Source organism: Leiobunum rupestre, chromosome 5 (genome assembly GCF_980474605.1).
Source record: "Leiobunum rupestre chromosome 5, qqLeiRupe1.1.hap1, whole genome shotgun sequence".
In the NCBI taxonomy this organism is placed as follows: domain Eukaryota; kingdom Metazoa; phylum Arthropoda; class Arachnida; order Opiliones; family Sclerosomatidae; genus Leiobunum; species Leiobunum rupestre.
The window spans coordinates 46,433,865-46,445,922 of record NC_143388.1 but is presented as its reverse complement, the minus strand read 5'-3'; the positions used below and the strand labels follow the sequence as shown (position 1 = coordinate 46,445,922).

Genomic DNA, 12,058 nt, shown 5'->3' with positions numbered 1-12,058 from the left:
TCACCAAAAAGAATAAAGTTATTATTATTCGTTATAAGGCTGGTAGCTTTTGGCTCATATCTTCAATAAAGTAGTAATGTTATATAAATATTCAACACGGATACTTTAGATAATGTAAAGTTATTTTTCTGAAATTCCAAGTTATTACTTATACATGTATAGATTACAACCCCGTCATTTTTATTTAAATATGTTTCAGGAGTCAATACCTGATAGCCTTCTATATTGTATTGGTTAATATTTATAACATTGAAAGTTTCAGTTAGTACAATTATATAGCTTAATCAAATATAAAACAATTGTTTGAGTGCAGGTGCACTTTAACCTTATTTCTAAATTTAATTTAATATCTCGCATTTTGTTGAAACAATATGTTCGAATTAAAATTAATGCGGCTTATAATAAATGTCAAGTTTTTCCATGTTGAGTAAAAAATAATAGATAAAACAAAACCGCTTAAACGTTTCCCTTTATTTTAAATCAAAGATTTATGATGTCTGAATTGTTATGCTTTGATTAAATTTACTAGTTTTATTTTAATATATAGGAAGACCTTTATCTGGAGGTTTAAGTTTGAAAAATTCAAGCAAACTAAACTGTGTGTCAGGGATTCTTAATATCAATAATTTATTATTCATGAAATGCGGTAAGCATAAACTTGTTTTAACCGCCAAAGCAAATGAAAAATTAACAGAAATCTGCTTTTTTAATTACGTTATTTTAATAAATAAAAAATAGGTTTACATTTTTATTTAAATTTGAGTGCTTCTTCCGCGTCATTTGTCATTTACCGGTTTCAAAAATAAAACAAGTTGGCAAGCCAAAATATACCTCTCCTCGGAGGAGTTTTTAATTTTCAATGAAGCGTAACTGTATCCGTGGTGCTGTGGTAGAACGCTCACCTGTCGTACAGGAGGGCTCGGGTTCGAATCTCAGCCTAAGAAAATATTATACTATACCCAATGGCAAAAAGAGGGCGTTTTTGGAAAATCCTTTTCCCTGATTCTAAGAAACTGCGTACGCAGCGATTACACTTTGCTCCGAAAATTCGAACGCGTTCGCAGCTCAGACAGACAGACAAACACGGTGGTTGTATAACCCCTCCTAGGGTACAAAGTCCCCTCGGAGAGGTTATTACTTGAATTTCAGAAGTTAATCTATTATTAGTGAGGCTTGAGTGACTTATCCATTATTTTTTTGGATTAAATATCACCGAAATAATTTAAATACCAGATTTAAGTTCAGTGTCTATTTGGATATTCCACTTCGCTTATTTCCGTTAATTTACCTTCCCGATAATAAAATAGACGATTAAATCGCGACATTGAGGTTTTGGCAAATGTTTTGGGTGCAATAAGCTAACGTTATTGTGTGGAATTGCTTTGAAGTTTTCCAAAACATATAAAATATAAAACAAAGATGACATGAATACATCTCGATGCTTGTTCGTTTTTAGGATTAATTGAAAATTACAGATCATGTTTAAAAGAAACAGGAAGTTTCACAGTAAGTTGTATTTACGTTTAACAATTAAGTCTGCTTTATGGAAACTTTAAAGGTTTTAAACCATGCAATCCAGGCACACGACCCTTTGAAATCGTGGAACTTGCTCAAGAAAACTATTTTCATAATAATTTACAAGAACTGTTCTCGACTTAAAGTAAAATTATAAACCGTGGTACGCAAAAAATATCGATAGACAATAGCTTAAAAATAAATTTATTTCAGCCCATTCTTTTTGTCCGACTTTGGTTCAGAAAGAGCCAAACCAGATGAGTTCCCGGTTCGAAATTCACGTTTCCCTTTTCAATTTTCACACAATCGTTTCATATTAAGAGCTTTTCTTGGTGTATATTGTCAGCGAGTATGTTCAATGGTGTTTCGTAAAGATAAGAATTCTAAGTTTATTTTAATATCTGACCCTTCTTAGCCGTAACATTAACAAGAATAAACACGGTATTTTAAGTTCGCAGAACTGGTTTTTGTACTATGGATCTTTGGTTGGACCAGTTGGCTAGCCTGGAATGTGGGGCTTTCCACTATCCTCCTACGCATTGTAGACCGGCCACCTGCTCAAGGCATTAAAAGTTGCTAAATTATTTGGGCCTAAGGTAGTGCCTAACTTATTATTATTATTATTATTACTATTATATTTTTTTAAAATGAAAAAAACCGTCTACGAACGCGGTATTCTTAATCCATGACTCTGCGAAAGTACATATTTCATTTTCCTGATCTACATGGATACGTCTATTTAATAAAGCTTATAATAAAAATATTATTCCTCAGCCAATTCGTTCCTGCCACGCTGCTTGAACTTCGCGTTTAAAGCGAGTCAATGTGATCGTTTATGAACGTAAATAAAGCAGTTTAAAGCGAAACAAATGAGTAGAATATAACAACACTAAATATTTAAATATTAAATGAAGTACCAACAAACAACTAACGCGCAAAAATTAAATATAAATATTAATAAATATTAGACTATCTTTTGCTACAATATAGGCAAATTTTAATCTCTTCGCGCCTGCTTCCGATTCGGTTTAGGTTATTTTAAATTTATCTTCAAATTTTTTTAACAATATAACTTACAATTTGTTAGTAAGATGGTAAGACTGACATTTAATGAGAAAAATAAAATACACGATTAAATTAATAATTTTAACAGAAAAACTTGTTTTTTTCAGGATGGAGAGATTTATGAAATAGTGACGACAGCATTTTATTTTAACAAATGTGGAGATAATTTAAACCATGCTGTAAGTCTAATACCTACTCTTATTTTCAAAAATATAACTATGGTTGTTAATTTTCCGGAAAAATAAAATGCGGAAAAATTGCCAGAAAATTTTCCGCAAATCGGAAAAACAAAAAATTGAAACATAAATTACTTTTTAAGGGTTTTTAATGTTTTTAACTTTTGATCGATATAAAATGTCAAATATCAGTAAACATACTACAAAACATTAATAGTGTTACATTGTTAATCAGTTTAAAGCTAGTCTAGAAGTTTAGTTTTACTTTTAGATTCGATAAAATGAAGCGAAAATGCCGCTTTATTCAAATTTGCAAACCATATATTTCACTAATCATGGAATGAAACTTTTTTTTATTTTTTCGGAAAAATACGAAAAAGTTTCCAACTCACAACACTAAATATAACCGTGGCCAAATTGGTGAGAAAAAGCCGGCTAGGGGTATAGTTTATTAAATGCATATTTAAAGTAATAGGAGAAGTATTCTTAATGTTTTTACTAAAAATGCATTATTTCCTTTAATTACAAATTTAACGGATTAAATTTTAAAGTTTTTTGCCGTTCTGAACAGCGCAACGGAAACTAGAAATAAAAATGAAACTTATATTAAAATTGACCTTACTGACTCAGTGGGGGGTCAAACTAGAACCTGCATACGATTGCTTTCGTTTTACTTAATTTTCTAGAGCCATCTATCCTTTAACAAATATAGACACCTATTTATTTAATGGTATAATTTTGAAATATTTATTTAAATAATCCTAAAATTGAATGAAAGTTGTAAACTATATTGTTCAAATATTATTATTTAAAAAATTGTTTATCGAAATACATAACATTTCGGCACTTTAAGTAATAATAGTTCCGCCAGCGGTCAACATGCAACCGATTTATAGCCCGGTGTACCGGTAAGATTGAAACCACACCATCGGAGGTCCGTCATCATTTTGCCCTACGCCAGCGTCCGCAAGCCCGGACAGGTGACAAAACCAGCATGGGTAGCAGAACCCTACTACTGACGGTCGCACATTCGACGCAAGCCACTCAACCCAGCAGAAGGTGCAGCAATGGATCGACCAGCACCCACTTCGCACACATCAGTGGGAATAAGAGCGGATGCTCTGGCAAGGCCAGCCGACACCCTACCTAGAAAGGTAGAGAGCCAAGCCCTTTGGAAAGAGCGCCTAAAGGGGAACGGCGGGCACACAGCAGCCCGCATAACCCGGCACAGCTGGCACCGGATATCCCGGTGGAGCTCCAAAAGGCCAGGAGATGGGTCCACCGTGCCCTCATACGGAGGCCTGCAGCCCAACAGCAGGCAACCCAATCCACCGAAGCGGCCAGTTTGCCCGGCCACTCTCCGTTAGCCTGGGCCGAAGCCCAGTTACCAGCCCACACCGGACCGAAGTCGGAGGTGGAGATAGGACCATTTGGACGGAGCTCACCTCTCCCAGCGCGCCACGGCCCGTGCTTGGTTACAAGAGCCGGACCCCGACTCCCCTGTAAAGCCAGCAGTTATTGCACACTCCGACCCCTCGTGGGCCGCCAGTGGTCAACAGTAAATATCCTTTTGATCGCATTCACATCAGAATATGAGGAACGGCACCGTCTTTCACGTTGTAGCATGGCCGATACAATCCTACACATAGTCACCCGGTCTACACCCTCCTACGCAAGGGGCGTAGGAACTCTGCTAATAACCTCCTTCGCTTCGTAACCCGACCAACAACCTCCTTCACGTAGTAGTCCAGCCCTCCCCTCCACCCTCCTTCACGTCGTAACCAGCCGCCACCCTCCTTCGCGTCATAACCCGGCCACCACCCTCCATTGTGTTGTCACCCGGCCACCACTCTCCTTCGCGTAATAACCCGGCCACCACCCTCCATTGTGTTGTCACCCGGCCACCACTCTCCTTCGCGTAATTACCCGACCACCATCCTCTTACACTTTGTTACCCTGCCCTCATCTCCGGCCCTAAATGGGATACAGTGTGAAATAACTGGTGGCTTTACCGAGGAGTCGGGGTCCGGTTCTTGTTAAACATAAGTGCGGAGGGGCACTGGGAGATGTTAGCTCTGATCAAATGGTCCTATCTCCACCTCCGACTTCGGTCAGGTTTGGGCTGGAAACTGAGCTTCGGCTCAGGCTAACGGAGAGGGTCCGTGCAAACTGGCCGCATCAGCGGATTGGGTACCCTGCTGTGGGGAGGCGGGCCTCCGCATGAGGGCACGGTGGTCCTGTTTCCCGGCCTTTTGGAGCCCACTAGCATCTCCGGTGCCAGCTGTGCCGGGTTATGTGGACCGCTGTGTGTCCGTCTTTTCCCTTTAGGAGCTTTCTCCAAAGGGTTTGACTCTTTACCTACGTAGGTAGTAGGGATGCAACGGATAACCGGAACCGGAACCGAGAAGAACCGAGAAAATTCTAGGAACCGGAACCGAAACCGGAACCATAATATAAAAATTTGATAACCGTATCCGGAACCGGAACCGATATTTGTAAAAAAATTATAACCGAAATCGGAACAGGAACCGAGTTTTCCATTGCTTTAAACGGTTTTTAAACGGTTCTATAACTTTATTTACCAACATTTAGCTCATGTTGAAATTTAGTAATTAAACTTCCTAATTTACTATTAGTTTTTCATATAAGCTCATCTTTATCCTATCTCAGATAACTCTATGTGGGTTTCTACGTAACTGTGAACTGACAAACCCTTACGTATTCTCAATTGAAAATGGGCTCATCCTCCAAATGTTTGCTTTATTATCTTCAGTCGAAAAACTCGACACAATTTCACAAATGTAGCAAAGGCCACAATATCTACTGCTAATAGTGTGCCTTCCGAGCAATTATTTAGTGGGGCAATGGGCAAGCATAATTTTTGATCCCCTTCGCAACCGACTTTGAGGAGAAACAGCAGAAAAGCCAGTGGCGTAAATAACGCCCCGGCAGACTCTGCAATGCGGGGGGGGGGGGCTTCCATCGAGGGGCCCCCAAATTGCCTATGGGACTGTGTACAGTCCAACCGCGCGAGGCCTCGTCTAGTTTTTTCTCTTGTCAGCTCAAGTTAATTTTTTACTTGCTTCTAATATTTCTTTATGTTTAAACAGGCGCGCCCAAAAATTTAATAAATTCAACCACAATAGCCATCGTATAAATATCCAAACAACGTACATAATGAAAGTAACATACTGAAGTTTGAAAAGTATCGAGACACGTGTTTTATAGCCGATCATTAAACCTTGTAAATTAATAACTAAGTTGTGTTTCTGAATTTAAGGTTTTTAAGGTAAGGCTAATTCGTTTGCATAATATAATCGCTGGCCTGGGTAGTTTTTGTCTAGAAAATCTAAATTTTCAACTTATGCATTTGCTTACATTTCACAAATGACAAGTATGCTTATTGAACGAAATAATATGAACTCCATTTAGAACGATATACTCAACTGAAATCAAAATGAGTCATAGAAATCCCGTCTTTATATTTTACAATGAAATGAGGCAGGGGCGTAGGAACCAGGGGGGCAATGCCCCTCCCTAGAATTTTGCTGGGAGGGGCAACTAATGTTATTGCCTCTTCAACTTTTTGGTCAGTTAAAATTTTCAAAATCTCAATTTAAAAGCATAAAAAGCTTATAGGAGTTCAACTGTGTCTTTTCCCGCCAATTTACATAGTAGTCAAACACTAACACATGCATTCGGTGAAGCTACACTCCTTTAAAAATTCAAAAACCTTCTCATTTTATTATTGTGGATTTGTGTATCTCAATTTCATAAACGACTCTAAAGACTAAAATACACTTCGTATGATAACTGTTGTTACTGTTAATGCCTTAATGACATTCGCGTCCGATTACTGACTCTACATCGGGGGCTAAGCTCCTAGACCCCTCGTTTCGTTTCTCTTTGCCCCCTCCAACTTCTAAAACGTTCCTACGCCCCTGAAATGAGGAGGGGAAGGGAAGGCAATGTCTCCCCAAAACTTGAAAGTACATCATCCCCCCCCCCCTCCATCTTGAAACGATGAAACCGTGGGAATTTTCAAACAGAAGATTTCATTTTTACCCTACTTTATTGAATAAACAAATACATGAGTTCCCTACGAGATAATATTTTCAATTATTTTTTTTTTATTATTTTACATTAAGTCATCTAGATCGTGATTCTGGTCGAACTTGGGCGTCTGAACTCCAGACTTCCAAGTTTTACCAGAACCTTTGTTTTTGATGCTCCAGACGCCGATTGCCGTGATTTATCTTAATCGTTTCACTTAGGGCTTAAAGCCATTTTTAAGCGCTTTATATATTTAACATGCAAGTACGCGTTAAATCTAATTGTAGAAGGAGATACATGTTAGCCCTAACTCTAGATGGCGAAAATCGCGACTCGGCCTTAATGATTATAAAGGACCCCTAAAACAGTTTCGCGGGAGGACCTCGAACCCACAGCTACGTCACTGAGAAAGCTACAATTTTTAAAATATAATTTATCAAAAACAATTTTTATATTCTAAATTAATAAATGTGGTGGATTTTATTTCTCTTTAACTTCATTTGAATCGTTTGTGTATTTAACTTTAATTAATACTAAACACACTGGAACCGTATAGGAACCGTTTTGGAACCGTTTAGGAACCGGAACCGATCGGTTCTAAATTTTGAGAACCGGAACCGAAACCGGAACCGATAAATTAAAATTTTAAGAACCGTAACCGTAACCGTAACCGATAAAGCAAAAATTTAGGAACCGGAACCGGATCCGGAACCGAGATAGTGCAAAAAAGTGGAACCGTTGCATCCCTAGTAGGTAGGGTGTCGGTTGGAGTTGCTACAGCATCCTTTCTTAATCCAACGGCTGCGTGCGAAGTGGGGATTGGCTGCACCTTCTGTGGGGTTGAGTGGCTTGCGGCAAAGGTGCGACCATCAGTAGTGGGTTTCTACTACCCATGCTGGAATTGTCACATGTCCGGTGGTATGGTCTCTTTTATTAGGTACACTGGGCTATAAATTCTGACACACTTCCACCATCTTCTTCACGTTGTAACGCGGCGACAACCCTCTTTTGCGTAGTAATCAGGCCACCAACCTCCTTCGCGTTGTAACACTGCAACCATCCTCCTTTGCGTTGTTACCCCGACACCACCGTCCTACGCATTGTTACCTTGACACCTCCCTCCTTCGACTTGTTACCCGGACACAACCCTCTTACGCACTGTGACCCTAACACCACCCTCCTACGAGTTGTAACCCTCCCACTATCATCTTACGCGTTGTAATACGGTTCTCTGGTTTAAAGGCATTTAAATTTGCTTGATGACTTGGGCATTATGTGATGCCAGGGGAATTAGGGCAGTGTATTAAAATTTAAATATATCCTAAAAATAATAAAATATTTTGCTTTATCTTTTCTGTAACAGTACATTCCTGATCACGGAGAAACGGTAAGAATACCGCCCCACCATTAAACACTTTTACAATCTTAAAAAGCATCAACAGCTTTTCAAATTTAAATCATTTCGGTCATAGGTCGTAGAGTTATTAATCTATTGCACAAGCTTTATTATTAACTAATTATTCATTAAGATACATAATATTCATTGTTAATTCACATTTATAAGCATAATTTTATTATTTTCTATCACCTATTTTTAGTGCTAGAAATATTCTGAAAACTTTTCAGTTTTATTTCGATAAACGTGTGTATACTTCTGTAATAATCATTAATATGACCAACGGCAAAGAATGGACAGATATTTCAATGCAATGAAATGCTTTGCAATGTATAATATTAAAATTTGAGTGTAGTTTCTAATAATTGGTTTTATAATTTGCTTTATACCATAAGTAACAAAAGTTATGACAATTAGCAAAAATTATTACCGAGCAGAGATTATGCTCATTCAAGGTTTAGTTCTTAGTACAGAGCACTCTAGTTCTTAAATGTGCCCAAGGCAAAATAAGCAGGGACAAACACACTGTACTCAGTTCGAATGGAAGTCCAAGTTGGAGCTAGGCAAGAATTTCAGTGTTAAAAACAAAGGTTCAGTTAGGAAATAAGCATTAAAGAAATAAGAAGTGTCATGCTTATGCTATTAGGTTACTTATGATATTACTAATATAATTTTTAAGCTTTTTATATATATTTCTTCGTTTTTCCACAGCTCAATGTTAAGGATTTAGTGTCAAAACATGCTGATAAAATTGGCTCTTTGATGGTTGGTTCATTATACGTTAAGATCGATCTATTCATCCCATTTTAGACAATTTCTACGATTAAGAAAATTGTGAAAATATCCAGGCTGAGCAAGGCGAATTAATGTTTTAGAAGTCCGATGGCGAAATTAGTTGAAAATTAACAATAAGATAAAATTATTAAACTAAAATTACCTTTAACAGTTTGAGTCACCAATTACAAAATTTTCCACTCCTGGCAAACCGTTTTCAATGGCATTGTCGGGCATTGTCGCCTGTCCCTTGTTCCTACGCTCATGATTTAACGAGAAAAACTACGTAATAAAATTCAAACAATAAAGGACATCCGTTCTTAAATTTATCTGAATCATATCCTGAGGAGCCGATTTGAGCTGGTGTACTTTAATTGATCCCACCAGTTTCAGTTAGTTGAACCATTTGATTTTGATTGTTTGAAATTAAATCCGGTAGATAGCTAAAAAAAGAGTGAAGGTGACTTACAAATATTTCGAAAAACATTAATCTGCCAAACTGTGAATTCGAAAGCTGTGAGCCTGAAAATAGATTTGACAATTGTATTATTAAAAAATACCCTTATTTTCACGTACGAAGGTCTTTTAAATCGAAATAATCTGAAGTGCACGAAATCTAACTATTCTCTGTACAACTGTTAAAAGTGTATATATATATATTTTCAGAAATGCGCAGTTTAAGCATCTCTAAATGGGTTCACTGTATTATTCAAAACAAAATTCGTGTATCTGTAAAATAATAAAACTATTATATTAAAAAAGATGACGTTAATGAATTTATATAATCTGAATTTTCAGCAAAAACAAAAAAATTAAAAGATTCCTTCAAAATATTAACATAAGGGAAATTTTCGTTATTTATTTTTTAGATTTTCTAGAATATATATTAGAGACAGTTGTGACGGTCGAAGCTTATTTTCCAAACATTAATGACGGAATAGACCAATTAATTTGAGTTATATTTATCATCTTTAATACTAGCTTTAATACCTGGCTTCGCCCTAGATATTAGTTTTAATTAATTAGATCTGATTTGTACGTAAGAAAGGTAAGAGCTGTAGCAAAAACGTTACAGCAAAAGGTCCTGAACGACTTAAGAATGCCAACTTAACCTCCCCTTCTACAAAGTCCTTTTATCTCACACTAAGTCCCCTTCTACGAATTTCACACTAACCCGTTCAAAACGTTTAAAGGTCGGGACTAGTGCAAGGAGCTCTAGAGAGGAAAAAAAACCGGTCGTCGTTTTAAAACAAACAAGTCGCCCCACGCCATAATATTAGTTCCACATCTGTGTATTCGGGTGGGCAAACCCATACACCCTTAGTAGACCAAGGTAGGCAAACTAATGCAAAAGCTGTTGAGGCTATGTGATTTCTTATCGTTGGATATATAAATTGCCCCCTCCCCTAAGTTAAAGAGTGGATGTCGCCCACCATTAGTAGACCCGGGTGGGCAAACTAATATAAAAGCTGTTGAGCCCATGTGATTTCCTATTGTTTGATAAATTAGGGTTGTTAATTTTCCGGAAAAATAAAATGCGGAAAAATAGAAAATTAAAACATTAACTACTTTTCAAGGGTTTTTAATGTTTTAAACTTTTTATCGATTTAAAATGACTAATATCAGTAAAACATACTACAAAACATTAATAGTGTTACATTTCAACCAGTTTAAACTAGTCTTTAGGTTTAGTTTTACTTTTATATTAGAAAAAATGGGGTGAAAATGCCGCTTTATTTAAATTTGCAAACAATATATTAGACAAATCATGGAATGAAAACGTTTTTAATATCTTCCGGAAAAAAGGGCTCGGTAATTTTCCGGAAAATTTTCCGACTTACAACACTATGATAAATAATTTACCATCCTATGTTAAAGAGTGGGCACCGCCCACCCTCAGGATACGCGGGTGGACAATCCAATACAAAAGCTGTTGAGGAAATGTGATTTCCTATCGTTAGATATATAAAATACCATCGTAAGTTGAAGGATTAAAACTAAGACACCACCCACTCTCATGAGACCCGGGTGGGCAAAGCAATACAAAAGCTGTTGAGGCCATGTAATTTCCTATCGTGTGATATATTATTTACCATCCTATGTTAAAGAGTGGCCACCGCCCACCCTCTAGATACCCGGGTGGTAAAACCAATACAAAAGCTGTTGAGGCCATCTGATATCCTATCCTTTGATAGACGGAACTTATCAAATGTGAAATAGGTAAGTAAAACACAACGAATATAATTCTTTTAAATTATTAAAATTAGTACTTTAGGCACCAAAAGTCATGTAAATTTGCAAATTCATAATCAAAATACCCATGAATGTAATTTTGCAGAAAATGGGTAATCAGTTGAAGGCATCGTTAGTGCGATGATTTCATCGGAATTTTTAGGGCGTATTACAATTTTCGTGGCGTACGATATCGTACCACTCAGTGACTCTCCATTTAAGGGGGTTGGTTGGAGGGGGCGTAAATAAATGGCACTGCGTGCGCGTCAACATTTGCCATTATTTTGTACGGGATTTCGGGAATTCGTAGTTTTTTCTATCACTCTCCTATTAAGGGGGTTGTTCGGAGCGGGCGGAAAACAGAGAGACCAACTGCGTCAAAGAGCCCTTTAAGGAGGTTGGTCGAAAGGGGCGGAAATTAACGACACGCGTGAGAGGGCGGAAAATCTCTGGACCAACTTTACAAACTATAAAAGTGTTCAAGGCTAAAAGTTCAAGCATGAAATACGATAAGTACGGCGTGGCTCGCTTGCTAAAGGCGTTGGTTACGGAAATTACGGGGCCAGAAATATGGGTTCGAATCCCGGTGTCGCCAATAATAAATTTTATATAAATTATTTTTCGCAGCTCCATCTATCGTGTAGTCGCTCTCCACGACAAACAAACAAACAACAACAAACACTTAACGACATTCCGTCCATAGCAATAGTCCCACTTCGATATATATATATATATATATATATAGGGTGTTAACTAAAATAACGGATTTTTATCTCCCCCCGTAACCCTCCAAGTTTTCAGTCCATCGACGTTGCGGTATGCCAAATGTAAACAAAACTCGGTTTAC

The 12,058-nt window shown here is 37.4% G+C and overlaps 1 long non-coding RNA gene across 3 annotated transcripts; it reads left to right on the top strand.

The window, feature by feature from the left end:
• The first annotated feature begins 573 nt into the window (after nucleotides 1-573).
• On the top strand, nucleotides 574-9,706 carry LOC149945167 (uncharacterized). Of its 3 annotated transcripts, XR_016481000.1 has the most exons (6): nucleotides 574-646; nucleotides 1,457-1,506; nucleotides 2,688-2,759; nucleotides 8,173-8,196; nucleotides 8,917-8,970; nucleotides 9,646-9,706. It is a non-coding gene; the product is annotated as an uncharacterized LOC149945167 (long non-coding RNA). The 3 variants fall into 3 exon arrangements; XR_016480998.1 differs by lacking the exon at nucleotides 9,646-9,706 and having other exon boundaries at nucleotides 8,917-9,581; XR_016480999.1 differs by lacking the exon at nucleotides 9,646-9,706 and having other exon boundaries at nucleotides 596-646; nucleotides 1,476-1,506; nucleotides 8,917-9,581.
• The last annotated feature ends 2,352 nt before the right edge of the window (nucleotides 9,707-12,058 follow it).